Raw genomic sequence first — 27,898 nt, 5'->3', positions numbered from 1 at the left:
CATCAGTCTGCTACCATCACTGTTAGCGCATCTGACCTTAATAAGTAAAGTTACAGGGTGGAGCAAATATGTCGATGAACCTTGTGACTCGCAATTAAGATGTTCTTATCATTGATCAAGTACATAACTAATAATCAAATACAAAATAGTCAATAATCTTTAGTAATCAAAGTCAGTAATTACCACACACCATGACCTTTCAGTCATGAATAACCACACCTTTCGTAAAAGTTTAGAATGTTTATTTCCCTATATTAACAATGCTAAGGTCATGTAAATTAATCTTAAAATCAAATGAAACACATACAGAAACAATACTGGTTGATACAAACAACGGAAGAAGCAATCAAAGCTTGAACTGCAACACATTCTAAGGTTATGGTGCAAATCCATAGCAAAGTCAACTGCATCAATGAAACGAAGTACATGAAGTTTAGTAGAGAAATCCATCAAGCATTAGTCTCTGCCATCATAAGTCGGGATCCATAACTAACGTCAGATTAGCATGTTGGGCTTCATGCAAAACAATTTAATAACACAAATTTAGAAAAACATCTAACTATGGCTCTATCAAAACAGTGCAGTTGGTACCTAAAAAGAAAAAGAAAATATGCATGGTAATCACAGTTCAGAGTATACCTATCCTCAGGTTGGATCAGCAAAGCAGAATCAGTCGTCATCCTCATGACATCAGTTGATCAGCAAGGCATCAGGCTTTGGCATCAGAAATTATAAAAGGGCAAAGTCATTAAGAATTAAAGTTAAGTACGTCTCCAGTAAAGACGCACAAGAAAATAATAACCTCTCGGTCAGGAATAAAATGGACAAAAGGACTGTCTTCTCTTTCTACAGCGTTGTTAAATTAAAGTTGCCCAAAGTATCCCCTAATTTCCTATTGGTCAGTTAATCGTATGTTCACACTCTGTCCAATAAAACTATTATCCCAAATCTATGAATTCTAATATTTCTCTGTTCTCATAATGTTGATTGGCTTGTCTTGCGATGTCCTCATCATCCGGCTTGTCAAGTAACAATATTGTTGCAGCTTCTACTCTAGTCAGTATCATCATTGTTCTTGTCCTGGGAAAGTCAGTCTCACACACATTACACATAAAATGTTGCATTAGCAAGAACATCATCTTTTAGCGGTCAGCTCACATGAAAAGCTTCCTTTATAAGCACATTTAAACATAGTCATTTCACAGTTTAATTCACTTGGTAAGCATTTTTATTAAACACTAAGAAATACAGCTTGTACATGAGGCCTGGCAAATAGACCAAAACACTGGCTAAGTTAAGGCCTACAATTCATAAAGTTAAAGCTAAATTCATAACCCTTGTAATGACATGTTACTACATTAGTCTAACATATATTCAATATTTCATAAGTATTAATCATTGATTAGTACATTTTGTTAACATTGGTGGCCATTCTTCGTGATCACATTTTGAAATGCGTGCATTATTTTTCTACGTTAATATATTTTCTATATAAAATTACTATTGAAAATACATAAACACTCATTAATACATTTTATTAAGACACCTGCGCTAGCAGATGGGGCTCCCGTAGTAGTACTACAGGTAGGGCAGGTGACAGTGGCCATCCCGGTGCTGCCGGTCACCTGCAGCTTCCCACCAGGCAGCGTGCCGAGCTGATAGGTGTCTGCCCCTCCGCCCAAGCTACCATGAAACTGTTCATCTGCACTACGAAGTCAGTCGTCGGGACCCTGATCACTCCACCACCGCAATAGCTCGTGCTTCTGCCTAGTTCTGGTACCTGTACTGAAGTTGGTGAGTTCCTTGAGCTATGAAAGTTAAGTCTCTTCCCTCTTGTTACGCAGTTTGTGATGGGCGGTAGTGAGCAAAGTATGGGTTGTGTTTCAGAAGCCTGGTCCCAGTGGCTTACAAAACTGTTCTTCTTTCCTGCTCTCCGTTTGAAGGGAAAGTGCGCTGGGCGAGCACCGGTAAACTCCGCCATGTGAAAGGTGTCCTTGTTTTTGAAGCACAAAGTGCAAAACTCGTGAACTCTGCTGGTGGCATGGATTTTTTACCGCCCACACTTAATTTTTTGACCCAGTGTTGTAATCTTCACTACTTTGTTCAAGTACCTGGTGCGAAACTGGTATTATTCTTATTTATTTTATCTATAAAAGAAGATGACTAACTGATCTGTTTTTGTCACAAACTATTCTCCCTAATTCTGTCCTGGGATCTACTTCAGTGCAAAAACTGTCTGAGTTAATCCTTTGTTGCGTTTTAAAATGCCATCCTCACACTAAAATTATTTTTGTATGGTTCTTTGGTTTTCTTTATTAATTTTAGGGCAATTCAGCTTTGCCTCAGGGGTGTAATCTTTACCCAGGCACGCTCCAACTGTCCAAATTTTTCTTACCTTTCTTTTAGCCCATCATTAAACCAGATATTTACTCTAGTTTAAAACTTCTTATGAATGGTTCATAAAGGTGGAATGAGTATAAGAGTAGAGGCTAGGACGACAAAACACTCATTCGAGATAAGAACTGAACTAGCATGGGAAGTAGAGACAACATTTAAAAGAAAAAGCAAAGTTATCCATTAAGAACGATCCAATTATCAGGCTTCTAACTATATTTTCATTACAAAGTCAAAAAATGTTTACATCTTAAGATGCTCCTTAATTGGAGAAAACACCTTACAAACATACTGGCAATTACATATAGTTTAGCAAGGGCAAGAAGCTTCAGAAAATGAAATGTGACTCCATCATGTAAGCAGAAGCAAATTTAAAAACTAGCTGGTTATCACAGTGCCCCTACACCCTGTCTGCCTGTCTATAGGAAACTATGATTTTGGGTGCTTATAATTACAAAACCTTTTATCTACTAAGTATTCTGTGTTTTTCATCACATGTTGCTAAGTGACCCCTTTTTGGGGGGTCACCAACAGTGTCTCATTTTTTTTAGGGACCCACTTGCTGATAATTTGGAGCTCCAACACTGGGATAGTTCCCCAGGATATATGCTCTAAAACCTAAAATAAAGTCGAGATTGGTTTAAAATCCCAACTGGCATATTTAATTTTATATAAGGCCATCTGAATACCATGTAACAACTACCCCTCTGGCATGTAAAATAAAATGTCATGTGTAGCCTGAACACTATATTGTGGCATCCACTTTATGACTTTGAAAACATGACACAAGTCTTCACTGTGGCTTGCAGTCCTGGAACCTGCAAACTTTCATGTTTGCAGAAAGACCTGTGAATTACAACTCTTTAATATGAACACAAACACACACAACACCCCCCTCCATTCACAAAAACACACGCACACCCACCCCATTCATGCACACAACACTAACCCCCCCCCACTGTTGGACGATCACCTTACCTGATGGTTGTCCTGGATGAAACGTGGTCCATGGAGCTTGCTCTGCCGCCAGCGCCCCGCCAACACAACACCGCCACGCCATTTACAATGTTGCAATACGGTGGGCGGTGTTGTGGTGACATGGCGGTGGCGACGGAGCAAGATCCACTAGATCGCCGACCCTCAGTATGGCTGCTGGTGGCTTTCCCGACAAATTGTGGCAGAGAGTAGCCAGCAGCCATAATATGGCAGTCTGAAGACCGCCAACACTGGCGGTCATGTGGCAGGTGTAACTTTGGCAGTCTACGAAATAGACTGCCAAAGGCATAATGAGAGCCTAAGTGACTATTTCTGCATTACCTAATAGCAAACAGCTATAGAAAAAGATAAATAACTTTTTTAACATTTAAAAAAACAAATTAATTGGTAAAGTCAGATCTTTCCAACTAGTCAGGAAATATAACTGTGAGAAATGTTATATGTACTGACCTGAGTCACTCTGGGCTAATTAGCCTTAGTCTTCAGCTACTCCTGTGCCTCTAATGAGGTGTGAAGTTCCTTCCAGGAGACACACAAAAGACTACTTTGATTGACAGGTTGACCTGAATGGGTATGGATGACCAAAATGAGCTCAGCAGAATTTTCATGATTGGGTCTGCTGGTCCTCTTGGTGGCACAACAGTGTCAAATCCTGACTCCTGTCTAAGTCATATATAATTATTATGCGTCTTTCAAAGGGATCCAGCAGGTAAAGTTCACTATTATTGTGTATCCCCTGTCTGGTAACTGAAAAAAACAGCTTTCTCTTACAAGACGTCCATCTCTCTTTTAGTTGTTAGTTTGTGGCCTGCTTCATACTGGAATTTAGTGTTTGATATCGTACTCCCCTGCACACTCTAGCTTTCAGAGTACAAGTTCAGTGAGGCTGAAGACTTCGGCCATCTTAGATCTCCCCGGACACATTGCATATTGAGCCTGTTCGCATTAGGCAAACAGGAAGTACTGAAAAAGAAGATAGGCCATGTCTTCCAACCTTTTACTCCATTGTTAAGAGAAGTTCTAGAAGTGGCTTAGGGAGCTTCGCATCCATATGCTAGTGAACCCTACAAAGCAGTCATGCTTCTCACTTGGAACACTGCTGGACCTCTGAGAGGATACATAGAGGGCTAGCCTGCTGTACTTTGCAAATATGACCTGTGAAAAGGACCTGAGGAGGTGGGACCCTTCCACTGGGAATCCCAGGTCACCCCTAGGTAGACCTTGTAGCCCAAACTGTAGAGTGCATGGTATTTAAAAGTGGGACAGTAAAAAATCGGGTTATTAGTTGAGGGAGGGCTCCAACCCGCCTCAAGTAATAAACATAATCCTTGTCAGGGTGAACCACAAAATTTACTTAATTTCCCTATGCTTAACTCTCAAGTACCTTAGCACAAACACAAGCAGGATTAATTTAGAGGAAATGAGTAACAGCTGGGCAGTTGCATGGAGGCCTCTGGAAGCTTGCTGTGTCCCTGTAGCTCACACAGGAGGCTAGCCAGCAGCCCTTGCAGTCCCTCTGGTGGTGTTGGGTTGAAGGGAGCAAGTCCAGTGTTCCTTCTTGAGACAGCAAGGCAGTCCTTCCAAGGGCAAGGAAGCAGGCCAGTCCTCTTTCTGAATCTTCCACAAGTCCAGGAGTGATCTGGAGTAGATTTGGATGGTTCCACCTTTTATCCCCAATACCAGCCTTGGTGTGGGGGCACTCCCTAGCACACTCCCAAACTCATTCTGACCAGTTCCCCTGTTCTTCATTGGTTTTACTTCCAACTTTCTGTGGTGAGAAAAGCAAGTGCAGGCCTGGTTTCAGGTTCCTTTGAGCTTTGGCAAAGCTCTTTGAAGTGAAATTGAGGCTGGGCACAGCTCTTCCCCATCCATCCTGTCAGTACGGCCCATCCAGCCCACATCTAAGTCTTCCTTGTCCCCATGCGTGGAAAGAATCAAACCCCATCACAGGAGAGGCAACCGCAGTCATGTGGCTCTGTCTACTGTCAGAACGGCACAGCTGCTCTAGGTACAAAAATGCCTACTTTCTAAAAATGGCATTTTCAGAACTGCAACTTAAAATCTAACTCTACCGTAAAAGGGGATTTAAAATTACAATTCATTTGAGTGTAAACATAATTTTTCTAGCTGCTCCCAATCTGAAGAGATTACTTGTTACAAAGTAATAAATGAATCCAGTGTTAATCTGTGGGATAGATAGCTTTACAACAATGAAAAAAGGAGTTTTTCACCACTGGGAATTTAAAACCCACATGTCAAACTTTTTAATACCATGCAACCTGCCGTAGGAGCTTTTAGGGCCCCCCTCTGGGGTGACTTATAAGTATTAAAAGTAAAGATCTTAGAAAAGGTTTATTTTGCCAGGTTGAAATGGCAAAACTGCCCCACAGTATGCAGTATCAAGCCAGAGACATGTCTTAAAGGACTACTTCATTGGGTGGTACAATGTGTGCTGTAGGCCCACTAGTAGCATTTAATGTGTAGGCCCTGGGTACATGTAGTACCATTTGATGAGGACTTGTAAATAAAATAAATGTGCCAATTATGTGTAGGACACTTATACCATGTTTTAGGGAGAGAACACAACCACTTTATCGCTATTCAGCAGTGGTAAAGTGAACACAATCCTAAAGACAACAAGAACAAGTTCACAAGTAGTAGTTGTGAAGGAAAACGTTTGGGGGGACTACCACCAAAGGGTGTCTAGTCTAAGAGGGACATGTAGGAATTTAGGGCCAAATGTACGAACACATTTTCCCATTGACACAGAATGGGAAAAACCCTTTGCTACATCTGGCCCTTAATGTTATCATGTTCCTGCAGTAACTCATCCAAAAGCTATTTCTACTGTGAAAGTCTCTAGCTGTCTTGTAAGAAAAAATAAATATGAATTCTGCTATCTAGTGTTTGGGATGGGCTAGAAAATATATTCAACTTCTAAGCTTTGCTATTTGTTGAAACTCCAATATAAAGGTAAGTTGTGATTTTTAGTAACGATTTAGGAAACATACCTTTTAGAAAGCTACCTTTTTCTGGCTTAAAGCTCCTGGAAGGTAATTAGTGTTAGTCTTATAGCAGATGCTCTGCAGTGCTTGATCTTCATGAGATGTGTAAACTGCACCAAGAGCAGAGACAGTGGCTTAGGCCTGGTAACAGGATGGATTGGGGGTAGACAGTGTGATACATATCAGCAAGGGAGGTTATAAGGACTTCATTTAATTGAGAGGGATGAAAGGGAGTGCCTGATCATTCATATTTTAGTGACCTAATAAAAGAACAGCGTTTGTTCTTTAGGCCCCTGATGCAGGTTCAACACCAACCCAGGAGGACAGTGTGCTTGTTCCAGATCCAGTTTGGTATAGCTTAAAAGGAGGAGATTGTTAATTTCCCTAAAACACACCCATGTCTGGAACACAAGCTCACTCCAGGGCAGAAGGCCTGTGCCATCTTGGATTTACCTTAGAATAATGTACTCCAAATAGTTGGCAGTAAGGCAAACAGGATGTGCTGTAAATGTGGGTAGGGTTGTCCTCAGAAATGTTTTCTCCATTTTCTTATAAACTGTCCAGGAGTCACCCCGCCCACTGGCTAGTGAAACATACAAAGCTGGCACTGGCACTAACACCAGCACCTCATGCACAGCTCTGTAGAACATTTTCTGGACCTATAAAAACAGAGGAAGAAGTGCACCTGCTGTTTGAGACCTGTGAGGAGATCTTAATGTTTGTACCTGCTCTTACTTGGAACCAGGACAAAGAAGGCGGTTTCAAGTGTCCGTTGCCTGACCTCCTGTGTGGCTACATGGACAAAAGATATTGCAAGCAGCCTTTCTCCTGTAGTGTCCACCTGATCAGTTCGAACTAGACCTGGACTGGACACGCTGGTGAAGTAAGTTCTGACCCCAAAGTGCTATCACTGAGGTGTGCACCCTTAGCTATTACTATCAGGACATCTTCAATTATCTATGAAAAGTTGGAACTTCCAGAACTTGGATTTCCAGACCTCGGACTGAGACCAACCACCCAAGACTCAACATCACGTGACAGGAAAATCAAGTTGATGCCACTCAGAGTTTTATCCCACTCAAAAAGTCTATGCAGAGTGCATTTTCAGCAGCTCAACCTGACTTCAGTGTGACCCTCCAGCATACTGCCTCAAGTCTTGCCCTGCTAAAGGATTCTGATTTCAATAAAGAGAGACTAAGGACCGTATTACGAGTTTGGCGGTCCCCTGACTACCATGGCCGCAGCAGAGTTCCGACCGCCACGGCCTTGACTGTCGGATCACCCTATTATGATACCATTACTTGCATAGGAGATAGGCCGCTGCAGTTCCTCCATCACCGCCAGGAAAAACTAGAATGCAGTGGTACGAACAATGGCAGAACCACCTGTTTGAGGGTGGTAGGCCACAGTTTTCCACAGGACATATTATGATGATGCTTTCTGCTGACGTGTCCGTGGCGGTCCAACCACCACATATCGGCAGGCAGTCAAGGAAGGTATACAGGCACAAACTCACCTGTAGACAGCTTCTCATAGCCTGAGCTGACATGAAGCCATTACTACAAGTCATGCCACTGCTCCTGCTGTTGAATGCATACCAAACTAGACGCCTTAGTAATCGCAACCGACGATAAGACAGATACTTACATAGGACTGCCAAATACAAGGTAAATGGATGAACCATCCATGTAGATGCATTGTAGGACATGACATTGAGACCTGTGGTGAATTCTCCCAATGTGTGACTCAATGCCACAGAACTTTATTCTTCCTGTTAACACCTGCAAATCATTTGTTATCATCCCTGATACACACAATGTAGTTAAACAAAAATGTCACTGTGCAATTACTACATAACAAGGGAAGGTATTGATCTGTAACATTAACATTTGACACTGCATGCTATATAAGATGTATGTGGCCACGATCACATGAGAGGCAGCAGTGACTCATAAGCACTCTTGGCACACCAAAGACAAGTAGACTGTGGGTCAGAGATGACAGAGGATTTACCTTAGCACACACATGGTGCTGTCCAGCAGTCAAGCATCTCCAGTTGTTTCATGTGTTGTTTGACATTTGTACATCCACTTTGCATATCTTTGGAGTGACAACACCAACATGAAGCCATAAGTAACAAAATATTAATGTCCACAGCCGTGTGTGTACCAAAGAGAGTTGTCATCTGAACCCAACTGCCAATGAGAAATACGTTTGACAAGTGGAATGATGTCTTCTATCTGAGCCTCATGTCATGCTGGACACATGCATGTGTAATGGCACACATGCTCAATTGTGAACAGGAAATAGTCAGTCACCTTGAACATTGTAGGTAGTGAATGTCTAGGAACAAGTTTGGCATCACATCACTGTAGTGAATCTAAACACAAAAGAGATGCTGACAGTGGAACTTTGACTCTTCCAACATGGGCAATGCATGTCATGTCACATGTATGTGGCCACCATCACATGATGGACAGCAGTGATGGAAAACCACTCTTAGCATACTGTAGACAAAGGGAAATTTTGGCACAGGTGACAATACACAAACTAGAGCAGTCACATGGCTGACCACCGTGACCCATACTTCCATCTTCTCTGTTGTTTGGACTGACACACTGAAGACCATTGGAATGGTGGACATACAACATAAGGTGCTTGACCACTGAACTCAGTCATATGTATGCCCAAGGTAGTGTATTGGTAGTGGGCCTACACTGTTGTGTACTGGTTCAGGAACAGTAGCCATTTGAGATCTACTGGGCATAATGTTCCTTACCAAACAAAACTGGACACATCTTAGGTATTTCACATGGACCTACACAACATGGTTTGTGGGCAATGCTGCCTCAAAGTAATCTACACAGTCATGTGATGTGAGATCAGTCTGTCTGATACTCACCCACTGTTAGTTGCTGTGACTCCCTCATATGCCCATCAAGCTCCTGGTAGGTCACAGCCCGGATGCGGGCCATTAGGGCGTTCAGGGTACGGTGTGCACCACGCCCACATTGGGAGGACATACCCAGCTGGGCCTCTGAAACCTTCCGGGTCCAGCGTCTCAGGTCCTCCTACCTCTTTCTGCAATGGACACTCCACCAGCGATGGACCCCAAGGGTCTGCACCTTCCAGGCCATGGCTTTCCATATCTCTTGCTTCTAATGGGCGTAGACCTGCATAGATGCAAAAGACAAATAGGGCGGACAAATTAGATCCTCATCTGGATAAATGATTGTCTATTAACATATTCAGTAAACACCTAGAACAGGCAAGTATACATTTCCTAAACAGTACCTGAGGACCACATATTGTGTGTATGATACAGGGACATGTTCCCATTTTCATGGAGTGACAAGCAGTCTGCCTCACAATACTAGTCACGGCTATCAGTGATTGTTACACACACACTGTCACAATTTACCCCATAAGATGGCAACTTTTCCTGTGATGGTACCCAACACCACCCTCACATCACTTTATATCCTTGCTGCCAAGTTATCTCCTTGTGCATGAGTGCACATACAGCTCACATATAGGCATATTGCCCTGCTGTAGACAGTGCAAACACATGTTACCAGTGAGAAATGTACCGTCCTAAAATGTGCATGACAATTGAATGGTAATAATGGGTGTAAATTGAAGCTACATCTCTGGGGAGAAGTCCTCATCTACAACCTATTGTGTCAACATACCATGTTATGTGATAATAAGGTTAAGCCACAAGCAACATGTGAGACATAGGACACATGTGGTGCACCTACAGGGATATCTCCAATCATGTCAGGGTCTGTTCCTTGAGATCGACAAACGTCACCAACATATTGAGTCACATTGTACGAGCTGTCATGGTTCGGGCATTCATTGGCACTGTGGGACAGTCACTTGCGTGACTGACTTGCACTGGACAGACATGGCTCAGGGACAGGTGTCATTAGATTGTCATGAACAGGGGCATGTATTGTCCACACCTGTCCAATGAAATGGGAGGTCAATGGACAAATGTAATAGGACAAATAGATATTTCAGTCCTCATGCCTAATGTAATTTATGAGGGTGTATCCAGGCCACATGTAAGACCTGTACACCCAGTATAAGTACCATCCAATCACATGCTTGTGTGAAGGGTTTTGCCATGATTCCTAATTTACCTAGTCCACTGTTATTGTCTTGCCACTTGGGCTATGGCATACACTGTGAGTATGTATTCCCAAGCCTTGTTGACTCTAAGCTGTGTATGAAGGACATACACGAGCATTGCAAAACCAACACTGCGTTGCTCGACAGTACATCATGTCAGCACCATTTTGTGGCAAACCTTGGTTCATGGCCACTCCGAAGGGATGAGTGAGCTACAACTTTGGTATATGTAAAGTTGTCATGGCCTGAACTGCCTTAAGGGTACTTTGTTGATTAACACACATATGCTTACCATACAGATGTAGCACAGCAGTACTTTTGACATGCATTTCCTGTTACTCAGATAAGTGACTGTGAGGTGAACTAAATGTAACCATCAATTAGGGGAGTTACATGAGTGCAAAGTTGCATTGCATCTAAAGAATCATTTAACAGAGGGGGGCCATTGTGCTGCTCACAGGACATACTGCACAACAGTCAAGTGTTGTACTCTAGGCACATTGTTCTACGTGCCCACCCTGGACATCAAAAGCATGTATCACAGATTTTGGGACAGGCACCATACTGATTCACTATCACACATGGGCACAAATATGACCTGTGTGGAGAAAAAATTATGGTGAATGTTAGACTGCGTGTAATGGGGACATCTCACTTACTTGCTCCTCTGGTGAGCCATAGAGATGACCATAGTAGTGTAGGACCTCCTCAAACAGATTCTCCAGTTCATCTGGTGTGAAGGCAGGGGACCTTTCACCTGCTTGGCCAGGCATGATTGCTCCCAGAGTAGACACAGAACAGCTGAAATGGTTGAGGTGTTGGTGGCAGCGATATAAAGAGGCAAGTGAGTTTTTTTTTCAGAATTCAGCATGTATGTACGTGAGGTACACGTTCACCACCACCGACAGACACAGCCATTGGCCCACAACCATCACAATCAACTATGTAAGCCTATGGCTGTGCATGCCACAGTTGTAACCGTCCACCTCGTGGTTGACATCCGCAGACGGCGAGAGTTGCCAAATGTCCATTTAGGAGGTCAGGCATCCTCCATTATGAGTCTTGGCTACACAGTTAAAATTTACATGATATGATGCATCACAACTTGGAATTGGCAGTACTTACACCCCTACATTGCTTAAGCCTCATTTGAATGTGAAAAGGCACACAGATATTGGCATGAAGTGTGTTCTTAGCCATATATGCTATGTGACCTCAGTGCAACATTGTATGTCAACGGTGATTTATTTGGCGGACACATACATAAGTACTTCCTGAAGTTGTAGTTCTGGACATGAACTATGTGTAACAGAGCCACATATCATGGCCACTTGTGTAGCATGACAAAGAGATGTTTAATTGGGCCTTGAGCAGTATTGTGTTGTGATGTGCAATGGCTGTAGTGTGTCTCATGACTGTAATTTGTGGAGATGCTGCATTTAGCGACACACCTCAGGCAGATATTTATAGCCATTGTGTGTCTAGCTATGTAAGTTTGGTGTCACATGTAGATTCATTTGGAAAGGGAGGTTACGAGATCCACTAGTCTATCATCCACGTCTGGACCTGGAGACCATCTTTGAATGTGATGTCATCAGGAGATATAGGTTGGACCGTCAAACCATCCGTTGATTCTGATATCAATTGGTGCCAGATCTCATGCCACAGAACAGTAATCCATACTGTATACCACCTCTATGTAGACTTATGGCAGTACTGCACTTCTTGGCTTCCAGTTCGCAGCTCCTGTAGGTGGTATGTCTCAAACCATGTTCAGTTTGGTATTAAGGAATGTGCTATCTGTAATGATGAGACACGTTGAACACTACATAAGGTTCCCCAGACGTGAGGACTTGCCTACTGTGAAGCATGGATTTTATGGATTAGCATGCCTCCCGCAAGTGGTTGAAGCTATTGATGAAACCCATGTTGGATTGGTGCCTCTGCATAACAGAGAACAGGTATATTGCAACAGGAAACACTTCCATTTGATTAATGTGCAGGTCATCTGTTTGGCTGATCCGTACATTTACCACTTGTGCGCCATGTTTCCAGGCTCAGCCCATGACTTATTCATCCTCAGTAACAGCACAGTTTCTCAAATGATGCTACAACTGCAAGCGGAGAGAGCCTGGCTTCTTGGTAAGTGTCATCCGTAACTTCTCTGTATATTCAATGTCTGGTGGTATGACCATGAAGTGTGTGGCTCATTGTGTCCTTTTGGTGCCATCCCACACAGGAGACTCAGCCTGTCACAACCATCTTTGGTTGTTGACACTGCTGAGGAACCTAAGAACATCAAGTGAAGTCCGCTTCAATGAGGCCCATGGCAGGACAAGGCAGCAACTGGAGTGGACTTTTGGGTTCCTCAACATAAGGTTTTTGTTGTCTTGACCAGACTGGTGGAGCCCTCTGCTACTCACCCAGGAATGTTTGTTAGAGCACCTTGCTCCACAACATTGCAGTGTGAAGAAACATCCTTTACATTGCAGAGGACGATTAGCCTGATGGGCCCCTGGGCGATGACCCTTATCTGGCAGATGATGATGATGATGGAGATAGTGTTGAAGAGGAAGGAGTAGACGTGTCAATATCTCAACACCTACTTCTCGTGATTGTGAGTAGCTCAAGGGATGCCAGATATTTCATTGTCCAATACCCTCCTGGAATTTGCAAGTGCAGATAATACTTGGATATGTGTCAGTCTTGGGGCACTGCTCTTTCATTTTCACAGATTGTGTTGTGACTTTGCTATTTTCTAGATTCTATGTGGTCATGCAGCTCTTCTTGTGTCAGATACGTTTACATTAATGTGTTCTCCATTTGTAGACTGTGCAAAACCTGTCCCATTTATGGTCTAGTTTGAATGTATGTTTAAATGTTTTCTAGGTGTCTTCACCACACCATCATCACTTTGGCATGTCAGTGTGGTGACATTGTCAAATTTGTGACTCAGTTGAGACAGTCATAGTGGGCATGGTTACTCCTAGGAATTTGTGTATGAACCTTTGTACATTCCAACTTGGACCAAGTTTTCATGCACAGTGGTATGATGGAACTTGCAAGGACGTTATTTGACTTCTCTGAGAATGTATGTTTTGGCCTACTTGCAGTATATACATAATTCCTAGTAACCTTTGATGTTAAGTTTTCTGCAAAGTTCTTGTAGGTATCACATTACATTGTCAAGGATTAAAACATGTGGCTGGACAAATTTTGTATTCTAAAGTGTTCAAATATGGTATGATAAAGTGCCTAAGGCACATCACGTGAGTTTGATGGGAACAATACTTTTGCTGCAGACACTCTAGAAAGTGTTATTCTTGTGATGAATCAGAGTCACATGGCCAATTGGTATGTTCATTTTTGATATGTGTTGTGATTGTGCTGCAGATTTGGGCATGAGGACTTCATAAGAGATGCTACAACAAACAAAGATTGTTGGCAACTGTAAAGATTGATGTGTCCTGTATTCATTCCTACAATGGACAATGGCCCTGTACCTACAAGTTTGTCGACATACATGGCATGCTTTTGTCAGGTGGGTTCTCCTATGATCCTGACTTGTTGTTGGTCTTTCGCTTACCTATACTGATGGCAACTTCTTGTCAACTAGTGTATTGCATGACTGTCATTGTGAACTGCCAGCAGTCATCGCCTGCACACTGCCTGCTTGCCACATTTCCCTCCTAGGCAGGACTCACATGGGTTTCATCCATATGTATGTGTAGTTGTTCATTTCAGTTTTGCAGTTACAGATATGAGATAATGTTGTTTTATTGAACATTTTTATGTGAGCGAACATAAATTTTAACATAGTAGGTGGAAAAGGGTGCCATAAGAAAGGTGAATGGGTGAGTCACGGTTGATGAAATCATATGGGTAAATGCCACAACATATGAAGTTCGTAGTCTTCATCCCATCAGAAATGGAATGTGGTTCAGGTATAGTCCACAAGGTGAATATGGCAACAAAAAGTAAAACACCAAGATTTAGTTTTTTTGCTGGTTGTGGTGTGTGACTTGCCATCTGCAACTCCCAAATGTTTGCATGGATGCTCCTGCCTGCTTTGGCAGGGGGCAGGATCGGCTTCTGCAGAGGCAGGGGTGTCTGAGACTGGTATGTCCTCAGGCAGGGCCTCCCTCCCTGTGGCTGCCACAGCTGAAGTTGTGCTACATGGAGATGCCACACAGAGAATGGTGGATGTTGTCAGTGGAGACCTACTCTAGGATGTGAGACTGTCCCTCAGCACACCTGTTAGGGGGGCCAAGTTTGATTTGAGGGCCTCCCACTGCTGTTCTGTGTGTCTGTGATGGTCCCTCTGCATCTGCTTCATCTCCTGGAGTTCTGTCAATAACAGGTCATCACGCATTGGGACTCTTGATAGAGCCCCACAGCGTGCCTGATGGTCTCCTCGTCAGGGGTAGCCAGAGTGGCCTGCCTCTGTTGGCCCACAGCATTTCGCACACGGACCCTCTACCCTCAGGTCTCTACCATTAACACGGTGTGCTCTCCTCCACTGGTTCCTGGACCCTCAGTTTTGGGAGTGGTTTTCTGTCCCTCCGAATCTTGGACTGGGGGGTACGAGATGGTGGTTCCTGTGCTAGGTACAAAGGTTGTGGAGATTTGCTGTTAATGTTGATGCTACTAGGCTGGGTTTTGTTGTTGTGGTGACAGTGGTCTTTACTGTTTCTGCCTGCTGGGCTAGACCTGATGGGCCAGCTTTATCCTCTACGTCCATACGTCCAGGAGTCTCTTCATCACTGAAGGATTCCTCTGGAGGTGAGTTGGCTGTCTGGTCAGTTGCTGATGTCTGGTTGTTTGATGTTCCTGATCGACCTGTTGAGAGATGGTAGATAATTTGAAGTGATGTTACCACATACACAAGCCTTGATCATAGTCAACATTTTCTTGTATCGGTACTCTTCCCATGGCATTGGAGTTCTACACTTGGCAAGTGTTGAGCTTGCCATGCCTATTTCACTGAAGCTGCGCATTAGTTGTGATGTTGATTTCCACTGGGGATGGGGATACAGATATGTCACTTTTCACCACAATTGTGACCAATACTGTAGGATAGACATGTTTATCTGGCCATTCCAAGGCCTAGTTGTGTTAGCTAGAGGCAACCACCCAAATTGGAAGTGGGTGTAGTTGTCTCCGTTGTTTGCTTAGTGGATTTTGAATGAGCTTGCTGCTATGCAATCTAATGAGACATTTCCAATGCCTTGGATGTACTAGTTGTGTCCATTTCCTAAAGTGTCATGTGTATCCTTTATACATTCCTTGGGGCTTACCAGTACAGAGAAAGAGTAGCAAGACATGTTAGTGGCATAATTGAGTCTAATAGATTGAGTAGTTACTTCCATGTGATAAGACATGTGTGGTGAGAGGGCATGGAAGTGTTTGACTAGCAATGCAGTGTGGCCTTTTGATTTCGAGTTACTTATAGAAGGCCAAGTGCAGGTATTGACCATGTGACTGTCTGTGTCCTTCCAACTACCCACAGGTCTCCTCCCAGAGGGGGCTAGTTGACCTGAGAGGAAACATGGAGGTGTTTGACTAGCAATGCCGTGTGGCCTGTTGGTTTGGACTTCCATGGACAAGGCCTCCTGGTACTTGTACTCATTTCACCCTCCCCATTGCCCCCCACTAAAGAGATGTTTATTTGTATGACATTTAATTTGGCACACAGTAGTTGGGTGGGGATACACATCTCAAAGCTGACACATGCAATAAGCCCTGGTTTGACTTTTCACAATTTCTACCTTTACAGTCCCCATTGCAAATTTTGACATTTCTTTTGGATGGCTACATGTGGTGTGATATTGCACACTGTACATTTCTGTAGTAACATCTCTGCTAGTCTACATGATTGTACCACACAGTGACAAAAGGTGAGGTGTGGGCATGCAGTGTATGCCTGTCAAACCCTCAGGATGCATGATGGCTAAGACCCTCTCCTCCCAGGGAAGGAATTTTGCTTGGGGAGTGGGAGGGCCACCTTCAGTCCTCTGGTCCTCCATGTGTTGCCATGTGGCCAGGGAATGTGCCTTGCACCTGAGGTAAATCCACCTCCACCCGACATCCTCCTTTGTGCGCACAGTGTTTCCTATGGCATTCACTCTGCCAACTATCCTTTGCACTTTTCCATTTTTCTTGAGAGGAGTGCTGTGGACTTGTGCTTCAAACAATTGTGGCTCTCCTCTAAGGATTTCATCTACCATGGTTTTGAATTCATCTTCTGAAAAACAGGTTGGGACATAATGAAAAAAAGAAGGGGATGGTGCTGATGTGTGAGAGAAATGGATGGTCCAAGGGACAAACTAGATATATGGTGTAGTGTGTGTGGTTTGTCTTGTGAATGAATGAAAAGCTATCTTTTGAATGGAATGCTGCAATATGTTTGCTCTGGCTCTGCAGCAGTTGGGAACGCAAAGGATCATGGTCTGGGTTTGGGTGTGTTTAATAGTTTGCTTCGCGTGTGTGTCCACCGGCCCAATATGTGTCAGCTGTGTTGTTTTTTTGAAACTCTTCAATGGGCAATTGTCTTCTGCTTTACCAGCTGCATATCACTGTGGTTGACTGTCATTAACTAACAGCTGCGCTCCACCGCTATTGGCTAACCACCGCTGGGAGTTCACCCCGTGGCCAGTGTCATCGTCATATTATCGGAGGTTCCTCAAGGTCAGTGGTGGTGTAGGAGTGTCGACCGCCACGGTTTTCGGCCGCTGCAGTGCTGACGTGACGACTATTGCCTTGACAAGCTGCGTTTCAGGCTGTTTACATTGTAACATGGTGGTCTTTTGGCAGCGGTGGTCTTTCAGACCTCCACCGCGGATCTTTTATGGTCTGACCGTGAAACTGGTAATCGGGCTCAAAGAGCCTGATTGAGATCTTGGCAGACAAAGTACTTCATCACAATGGAGACATATTTTCCATTCGCCGAAATATAAATTCCGCAGGATTAGGGGTGGGTGAAATTTTTAATTCTGGTGGCAGAATTGAAGGAATTTAGCAATGCTGCATTACTCTTTATATGCGCTATTACTGATAAATTCCACTGCTCCTCTCTGCCGGCAAAATTAATCAGCTGTGCAAAAAATATGCCTTGCAAAGTTGCTAATGTCCACGATTACTCTGCTGTGTTATTTGGGCTGGGCTTGTTTTGGGACATTTTTGCAAGCAATTGTGTGTTAGTTGTTTGAAGGGAAGGAGAGGGAATCTAGATTGAGACGCCGATGAGGGGTCAGTTGTGTACACATGGACCTTGGAGGCTGGTGATCACTCGGTACAAGGGGCAGCAGTGAAAGAGGGTTTTGGATAGATTGGCCTAAGCTTGCCCCCCCTCAAACATCCAAGATTTCAAACAGCTTGGAGCAGGAGACCACAGCAGAGTGGAGACTCAGGCCTCGCAGGATGACTGGAAGCAGTCGGAGGACAGCATCTTCCAGGCCCAGTGGGGGCTGGAGAGTGTGGAGAACCAAATGGATGTCTTGAAGCAGGAGTTTGTGGTGCAGGTCATGCAGCTGGAGAAGGCCCTGCAGGAATTTGGCACTTGCTCCAGAACTGGCAGCAGAATCTGACTCCATCAGAGGGCAAGTTTGCTCACATGACTGACTGGAAGGTACAAAGTTTACTTTATGACACTTATAAAAGAAGTATTACTAGCATTATCAACAATACATATAATATCAATCTTGAAGGATGAAGGAGTGTAGAAGCAGCTATGTGCATTAGTCCTCTGCGTAATCCCTATCATAAGTGTCAGAAGGCTTACTAGATTGAGTATTTGGGTTCAACATAAGCCTCTGGAATGATTAGAAAATATATTCTTTGAAACATCTTCTTTATAAAAGCATCCAGCACATTATGGATATCCCACCTGAGTTCTGTAATTATCCTGCCCATCAAATAGCACCTTCGCCCTAATACAGTTACTGATTAACACTGCCCATCAATTATCCTCAATTGTGTACTCCCAGCTGATACAATTCTCAAAAGGTACACACATGTATGGATGCACACGATGTCTGTGTGATTGCGTTGACACCTGTAATTCTACATGTGTCTTAGGCCACCATTATGAACTTGGCGGCAATCACTACCGACCGCTGTGGCGACGGTGAACAGAAGACTGCCACTGGCGGTAGGCTGGACACCGCCGAATTGTGATGCCAAAAAGCCAAACCTCCAAAAATCCTGCAACCTCCACCCACCGCCAGGGCCTATAACGGCAGAAAGGCTGTACACCCACCCCACCACCGCCATGCAGACAAATCGTCCGTCCACCAAATAATGAAGCACGAATCAGCAGGGCAGATAGTGGATGCCGAACTACCATTGGCAGTACAGACCGCCATGTCCAACAATGGGACCCACCAACATCAAATGCACACATTGGCAACTTTGAAACCCACACACCTGACACACATCCACACCACTATAAAACACACATACACACCCCACTACCCTCTGCATCGCCAATAGCACGACTGAGATTGACAACACAACACACATATACTGAACACAACATAACACAAGTCACACGCAGAAATACTCCACCAAAACACATACAAACCCCAAACACCTTAATAAGCCACACACACAACCACACAACAGCACCCTCACCAACACACCCACAACAAGACACACCCTGGCACCCCCTAAGCACGCCCGCTTCACAGATAGGGAGCTAAGGACCATGGTGGATGAAATACTCAGGATTGAGCCACAACTATTTGGGGCACAGGTGCAGCAGACACCCGTGGCCAGGAAGATGGAGTTATGGCATACGATTGTCAACAAGGTCAATGCAGTGGGAAACCATCCACCACAAGGGATGACATCCGGAAGAGATGGAACGACCTGCACAGGAAGGTTCGGTCAATGGCATCCAGGCACAACATCGCCGTACAAAAAGACTGGTGGCGATTCACCACCTACACCCCCCGATTACACCGACTGGGAGGAGACGGTCCTGGCTATCCTGCACCCGGACTCAGGTAATTCAACTACAATACCTTAACAGTCACCCCACCTATAATGCATCTATCACTTCACCCCTCTCTCTGCCACCAGGACCCCATCCCCAGCCAGTCCACAACACCTAAATCCAACTACCCTGCATGCCCTCTATCCCACAAACAGACCTCCATCCTGCCCCCCTTTGCACAGTCGCCTACCCGTGCATGGATTCCCAGTGGCACTACACCACTCACAATGTACCTCCACCCCCCACATTAAATGCAAAGATATGTACACGTAGGGACCTTCCATGCCACGGCAGGAGAAAATAAGCTCAAAAGAGGGCAGAGCAGTGCATCAATAACCGAAAAAGTACCAGACACCCACATTTCCATTCCCTCCCCACAGGCTCCACCACCCATGCCACCCGGACGGAAACACCAGCCAGCACCCCACACGAAGACAGAGGTCCCACTCAGGAGAGTGCAGAGGGATGTATGGAAATTGAGGAATACCCTGGCCCATCACACAGTCCTGGACTGTCACTCTCCAGCAGCCCCACCCAGGATACCACTGACAGCCCTACCATCCAGCCACCATCATCAGCTCTGGCCAAACAACCCCACAGCAGTTTCTCCCGGCCACAAACTGGTGGCCCACATGTACAGAGGCCACAGTCTCCACCCACCAACAGGCAGGATGATGAAGGGCCCAGTGCAAATGGGACTGCCAGAACTGTTCCGGGGACAAAGGCACAGGAGGTTAGGGCCAGTGGGAGGACATCAGTGGCCTGGGGGTGGCCAAAGGATGGATACAGCAGCCCAGGAGGTGATATCTGAGGTCATGGGAGCATACCACCATACCCAGGACAGGATGGGCCAGATCCTGGCCACCTTGGAGCAGAATCAGAAGCTGCAGGTGGCACACCACCAGGAGGCCATGGAGCAATGGAAACAGCTCAATGCCACCGTGGCCACCATTGCAGGCGTGCTGCAGCACCAGTACCACGGACAGTCTGAGATCTCCACCCACCTGCAAGCCCCTACCACTAGCCAGGACACTGCCGTGCCATCTATATCTGCAGCAGCTACTGGACTGGTCACACTGCCAGAAGACACAAAGGAAACCAGCACCCATACCCCTGCAGCCCAGCTTCACCTTCACAAACGTGCCCTCAGACCCATACATCCCACACAAACACCATCCAAGACCAAGCCCCCCGCTAGGAAGTAACTGTGCCCTGGACTGTCTCCATTGTGTGACACTGTGCTCCCTTGTTTACTTGCCACTGCCATCACACCATCTACCAATGGTCAGACGGAACAAAGCCCAGTGCTACCAACAGCTGAGCATATGTACCTAAGTATGGATATGCACCATGTGCCCCCTCCTTGTCACTTTTCCACAAAATATGTATGTTTTGTCACTTAATAAATACATCTATGCACTCAAATCGTATGTCTCTCGTCAATATGAGATATAAATTGTGAGTGTGTATGCATTAGCCAGTCAATTTCACAATCATAACTTTATTGTAGGAGGGGATCCAATGCACTGTAGTGTCTGAAGTATGTCACATTGTACCTAATATTGGGTTACCTGGCACATGCCACTTCAGTCATCAGTTAACAGTGTCAATGACTATAGACACCACATTATCAATTACATGAGTCAGACTGAAACTATGCAGTGAAGACATCAGCATCAATGAACCGTACGTTAGAGTCACTGGAAGTATAGGTGGATCAGCTGGTTCCTGGAGTTGATGTCTTCCCCCTCTTCTTCCTCACCATCACTCTCATCCCCTCTTTGAGGTTGCTGGGCTGGTTGGACAGCACCCTCCTCTTCCAGAAGGGGGATAGCTTTCCTCACAGCCAAGTTGTGCAGCATGCAGCAGGCCACCACTATCTTACACACCTTGTCAGGGACATAGCACAGGGATCCCCCAGAGAGATGGAGGCAACAAAATCTAGCTTTCAGGAGACCTATAGTGCCCTCAATTACCCTCCTAGCACGTCCATGGGCCTCATTATAATTCCTCTTGCAAGTAGGGGTAGCCATAATCACCTGCAAAAGTGGGCGAAACAGAACCTTAATAAACTGACTATACTGTACATGCACATTGGCTGGCTGTCAGCTATGTATAGATCCAGTGTCATACACACTTACCTATGAGCCATCCTCTGTCCCCTTGTAGTTGTTCCATGAAGTGTGGCACACTGCTGTTTCTCGGAACAAAGTAATCATGGACTGAGCCTGGGAACTAGGCATGGACATGTGAAATGTACTGGTCAGCAGTACACACCAATTGCATATTGATGGAGTGATAGTTCTTCCGATTCCTGTATACCTGTTCATACACTCCTGGGGGTTTTAGAGCTATTAGTGTTCCATCAATGGCATCAATCACATGTGGGATGTTAGCAAAGGCATAATATCCAGATTTGATGGCAGGAAGTTCAGCCCTTTGGGCAAACTGGACATATGTTTGAAGGTGTTATACAAATGCATCCAGGAATTTTGACAGGATGAGGCTGAACATTGGCTGTGAGACCCCTGCACCCATGGCCTCTGTCACCTGAAATGAGCCTGTAGCCATATAATTGAGCACTTGCACAGTTGTAGGGATGGCATGATGATTCCTATTAGCCGGTTTCAATTTAGGATCCATTAATGCACAGAGGTCATAGACAGTAGCTCTATTGAGTCTGTAAGTAACAATGATGTGAAGTTCCTCCATAGTTTCCATATCAACCAGAGGTCTGTAAGCAGATGGGGCCCTCCCTCACCACATGGGTCTGTACCTATGTTGGAGGAAAGAACACATTTTGATTGTCAACATATACCTGCATCACATGATGTCACTATATCTTTGTAAGTGTGACATGTAGGTAACACACACAGACTCAAAGGATGAAGTACACCGTCAGGCATATGTGTGCTGAGTTAACTCTGTAATAATAGCATCCCAGTGTGGACACAATTCCAAAGATGGGTGCATGTAAGGATTCTAGACTCATGTCAGCAAGCAACTAAGGTCGTAGATTTGGAGGCCCTGGAAGAGGCCCCTGGCCAGGCTATGGTGACATGGTGTATGGCAGCCTGCTGCCATCCAGGTATGAGTGGGTGGAAGTGACTTCATTCTTCTGGTGTTAGTCGTCATGGCGGAAGGCAGTGTTCATCGCTGTGCACCTGATCATTGGATTACATGGTTGTCAATAGGGAACCTGGGACAATCATGATCGCCGCCGGCTGTGATGGAGCACACCACTGCAGTACCTAGGCCATTTCGTGAGACCCTTGACACTTGACTCCTGATTCCCGTGCAGGCTAGTACTCTACTGCGTGTGCTGCTGTGTCCTGACTGTGGTCCCTGAGATGGCGCGGATCACAGGGGAACGGGCCCCAGCCTTCACCGTGGAGGAGCTAGAGAAGCTGGTGGACGGGGTCCTACCCCGTATGCCAAGTTGTATGGGCGACCAGAGGAGAAGGTAAGTTGGCATCTGTCATCCTTAGACGTCTGTCATTGTGGCGAATGCCTGTATGCATGTGGGTTTGATGTGTGACTGCCCCGCCATAGACTGTCTGGCATGTACTGTATGTGAATTGATAACATGGCTTTCAACAGTACCCGTTTCATAGGGAACAACATGTCATCTGTATTCGGTGCACACATACTGACGTCTGTTTCCTTGCTCTGTGTGTCCTGTGCAGGTCAGCGCCCATCAAAAGAAAGGCCTTTGGCAAGCCATCACCAAGGAAGTGCGGACCATGGAGGTCTACAACCGGTAGAGCACCCACTGCAGGAAGCAGTGTGCTGGGCCAGGAAGACCGTAGGGGCCCAGCTGGGGTAGGCCTCCCAACGAGGAAGTGGTGCCCGTCGGACCCTGACCCCCCAAATGGCCCGCATTCTGGCGATGGCCTATTCGGATTTTGATGGGCGCTTGAAGGCAGCATAGCAGCCACAAGGGGGTGAGTACCAACACTGTTGTGATAGTGCTGTGGTATGTATGTATTCTAGTGCCAGGCACTTGGACAGATGTGTTCCTGCAGTCCTGCCCCCTCAAAGTCCCTGGAATGGTGTGAGGGCTAGTTTGGGCAGTCTCCATAGGCTCATGGGGGGGTCCCCTTTCTGTCATCTGGTATGCTTTGTGGCCTCATGGACTTTTAAGTACATTGGCTGGGCATGGTCTCTCATGGATGTACTCCACACAATGTATCAGGTTCATGTTTTCTGTGGGTAATGTGGTGTATTCTGGGGTAATGACCACTAGTTAGGGGCACATTCATGACGTACCTTGTAGGTGCTGCGTGTAGGTGTGTGACCTGGATGGGACTGTGTGTGGGCCAGAGATGTACATATATACAGTTTTTGAGAAATTTATCCATTGCTTTGTCTCTCCACCCCTGTGCTCTTGTGTCCTTTATGTACATCAGCATCATCTGACAAGGGGGCAGTGGCACCAGTGAGTGGGGATGCAGCAGCCCACGGTTCCAAGAAGGCAGAGTCAAGCGAGACCAAGGGGACCAGTGGGTTGGCAGGCGAGGGGTGCACCAAGGGGAGGCAGCTACCACTGGAGGTAGTGACTCTGATACCTCCTCCGATGGGAGCTCCCTGGTGCTGGCAGACCCTACCGGGCACACCCATTCTATGCCTGTTTGAACCCACTGGCCCACCCCATCTCGTCCCTAAAAGTGCCATCTCCTTGCCCCGTCCACTCCTTCCACATCCAAGTCCGCCCTTCCCATTCACGTGTCCCTTCCCCAGGGAGGAAGAAGCCTTGTGTTGCCCCAGGTCCCTCTGCCACCCCTAAGTCCAAGCCCACTCCCAATCCTTCCAAGGGCAAGCCCAAACCCCCTCCACCTCCCAAACCTAAGCCCAAGCCCCCCCTTCCACATGTAAGTCCCAACCCTGCCACCCACTGCCCCTGTTCCCTGAGGTGCCTGGCTGCCCCATTTATGCCCCTTTCAAGCGAAGTACCCTTTGCACATGTTGGAGTCAAGTTCGGCCTATTTTGGTCCTTCAGGGTATTTAAAATGGACTGGCCAATGGCCTTATTTGGACAATACTTTTTTTCGTTCTAATAAGATTCGAGTGCCCAGTAGTGCTCTTGGCACAATATAGTGACATTGTTCAGCATTTCAGTGCGGGGGTGTGGTGTGCACATGTGTGTACTTTGGTGCAGGTCTGTGTTGCCTTGTGTCTGGTAAGTACATCTTGTTTTGGTGTGCATGGTTTGGGATGTGGAAGGGGTTGGGAGTGCATTGCAGGGTTGGTGTGGTGGGTGTGTAACTGTGCCTTTTCTTCCCATGTGTACTAGATTGCAGTACTTACCGTTGTCGTCTTCGTCGGCGGTCACGGTCATGGAGGTATATGGCAAGGAGCAGCACTGGCATTATTTCCAATTCTCTCTCCATGTCTGTGTCAAAGTGTTGTGTGTGCCTCCGGTGAGTGTGTCTTTGTATATTGTTAGTTTCCGCCACGCTTTGCCTGGTGGTGGTTCCCTACCGAACTGCTGACGGTCTTGTGTTTCATTATTTGGTGGGCAGGTAGAACCTTTCTGCCGGCCTGTGGGCGGCCTCCTTCATCCTCGTCGGGACTACAAAGATGGCAGTGTGTGGATAGACCGCTACTTGTTTCTCATTGGCTTCATTATTTGGCGGTCTGGACCACCAGCCTGTTGGTGGTAGTTACCGCCGGCGGGCGGAGTTTACCACCATGTTCATAATGACTACCTTAGTGCATGGACATGCTTTAAGTTCATATGTCTGTTTGAAATTGTTAGTGTTGCTATATGTTTAAAAGTCCTTTCGTTTGTATGTGCTTGTGTCATTGGCCCATGTGTATTTTTTCAAGAGTGCTTATATGTGAGCAGGTACCTGTTTGTCTACACCTCCGTGAATAAGACCGTATTGATATATGCATGTTTCACATGTCTATGATTTGTGCACATCTACATCGGATGAATTGAGTAGGCTGTATTTGTGTGTGATTCTCTGTTAGCACATTGTCCACGTTCTCAAGAGACCCTCCGCTGAGCTCTGTCTTATCATAATTATCATTGTCACCGGCCACTTCATAACCGCTTGCACAACGTCAAACCAATTTTGTTCCCAGAGCACAGGTTGCTGTGGCACTGATGTGGTAATACTTGAGAACTAAAGGCATTACAGACCTATATTTACACCGATAATCCCTCCAAGATTGTTGAACACATTGTGCTTCACCTCTGTGTAGCTCATTCAATATTTGTTGCTATTGCTGAAGTAAAATGCTTTCAGGGAAACACCCAATCTAGTCATTTCTTCCTCTCTGTCACTGACTTCAAGGTGAAGAATGAATCACCCATTAGAGTCAGCGCCTTACTTAGAGGTAGGTGGAACTCTGCAGCATTTCATGGAGTTTTTAAGTGACTCTGTGGAATTCCACAGAGTAAAACTCCATGAGTTCCTCCCAACCTTACATAGGATATAATGAGATTTATATTTCAGCGAAGGGGATATCCTTGACCCTTCTGACGGAGAAACTCAATCAGGCACTAGTTAAGAACTGAAAATGTTTACCAGACAAGAGTATGCTGCCAACAAGAGTACTTCTCTGGGCATAAAATCTGAACTTTCCTGCTCAGAGCTTTTTCTAAAAAAACTAATGGTTTCACCTTGATGCCATCCAACAGCTATCCTGCTTTGAAGAGACCTCCTCGGATACAGTCTACAGCCTTGACTTGCTGAAGGAGTTTGACTTTCATTTCAGAGACGTAGGGCCTGATTTTGAGTTGGGCAGTCAGAACACCCGGCCTCCAGACCTGTGGTGAGGAGACCGCCGCAAATCTGGTGGTCTTCCCACCAGCCTCATTAAGAGTTTTCCACTGGGCTGACCGGCGGAAAACAAAGTTTCCACCAGTCAGCCTAGTGGAAAATGCGCAGTGGAATTGGACTCCGCTCTACATGAGGTGGAGTCCAATTTCGTCGCACAGGGGGCTCCCGGCATTTGTTCTCCATCAGCCTTTTCATGATGGTCAAACTGTTGTGAAAGGGCTGGCAGAGAACATTGCTGTAATCAGCACAGCGGCGCTGACTTTAGCACTGCTGTGGCTGATTACAACCATGACCACAGTCATCCTGTCAGGATCAGAGATCCTGAGGGAGATGGTGGTCTTTTGGCAGCACCAACCAGCAAACGTGTAAAATGGCAGTCAGACCCCCACAGCCATGGTAGTACGGCCTCCACTGCGAATGTGGCGGGCTTTGGACTGCCAGACTTGTAATCGAGTCCTAAGGTAATATCTTTGACCAGGATAATCCTGCCTGGCGTATGTGATCAGTGCTCATCAACGTCGGCCTGAATGGCACCCAGGTACCGATCACCTGTGAACATTGATTAGTGATTGGTGCTTTAATTGTTCATGGTAGTTTTTTTCTCTTAAATCCTTAAAATTGTGTATCTCTTGTTCCAATTGTAGGATTTCTTTTTCATTTTGGTGTCACTTTGCTTATTAAACTGCCCTCTATTTTTGTAAATTGTAGTGGGATAAGGCACATGGCTTTTTTAAAGTGTAACTCACCCACCAGAGTCACCCCTTTGTGGCATGCTTCATCATAGAGTCCTTACAGTTTTGTTCTGGGGCGTGCTGCTACCAGTGGAAGACAAGGGTTCACTTGGTGCTTAATACCATACAATAATGTTTATAGGAGTTGGAGGTGTTTTTTGTGTGAGTTTAAAATGTCTGCCTAACACCTTTAGTTTTATTAAAGTCTTTAGTAAATATGGTTTAGAAATGGGAAGATGCATAGGAAACTAGTGGTTCCAATGAACTCTGTTTCTGTTAGGTCGACATGTTTCAATCCACTCTGCCCCATGGCTTTCTTCAAGACTAAGGATCTAGAACCCTGATTCAACTCATAGAATAAAAAGCACATTGATGACACGGTGCAGACACTGCACACACACTGCATGCTATAGCAATCATTCTGCCTACTTGGTAAATGGAATTTCATACCTGTAACATAAAATGGGAGAGATTAGTCAGCCCAAAAAACGTTCCACCACTCATGTGGTGGAGATATGATACCATTAAACAAGCACTGCGTTGTGTAGATAGCCCATTTGGAAAATGAATGTGGGGCTGTCAAGTTGTATGCAGTGAACACTTCTAAAGGAAATGGTGAGCAAAAAGTGAGTCAATACTCCGCTGCAACACACGAAGGACATAACAACACTTATGTATAATTGACACACTAGGCACTATAAGACAGATACATACATGCAAAAACAAAGGGCTGTGCCTCATAGATCCTCCAGTTGCCAGACAAGCCTGTAGTCACACTCTGGTAAAATAGGTAGTTAAGAATGTCCTTCAGCAACGAGGACCAACTTGCCATCCTTCATGCCCTAATAT

This window comes from Pleurodeles waltl, chromosome 7 (assembly GCF_031143425.1).
Source record: "Pleurodeles waltl isolate 20211129_DDA chromosome 7, aPleWal1.hap1.20221129, whole genome shotgun sequence".
Classification (NCBI taxonomy): Eukaryota; Metazoa; Chordata; class Amphibia; order Caudata; family Salamandridae; genus Pleurodeles; species Pleurodeles waltl.
The sequence above is the reverse complement of the archived record's forward strand: the minus strand, read 5'-3'. Positions refer to the sequence as shown.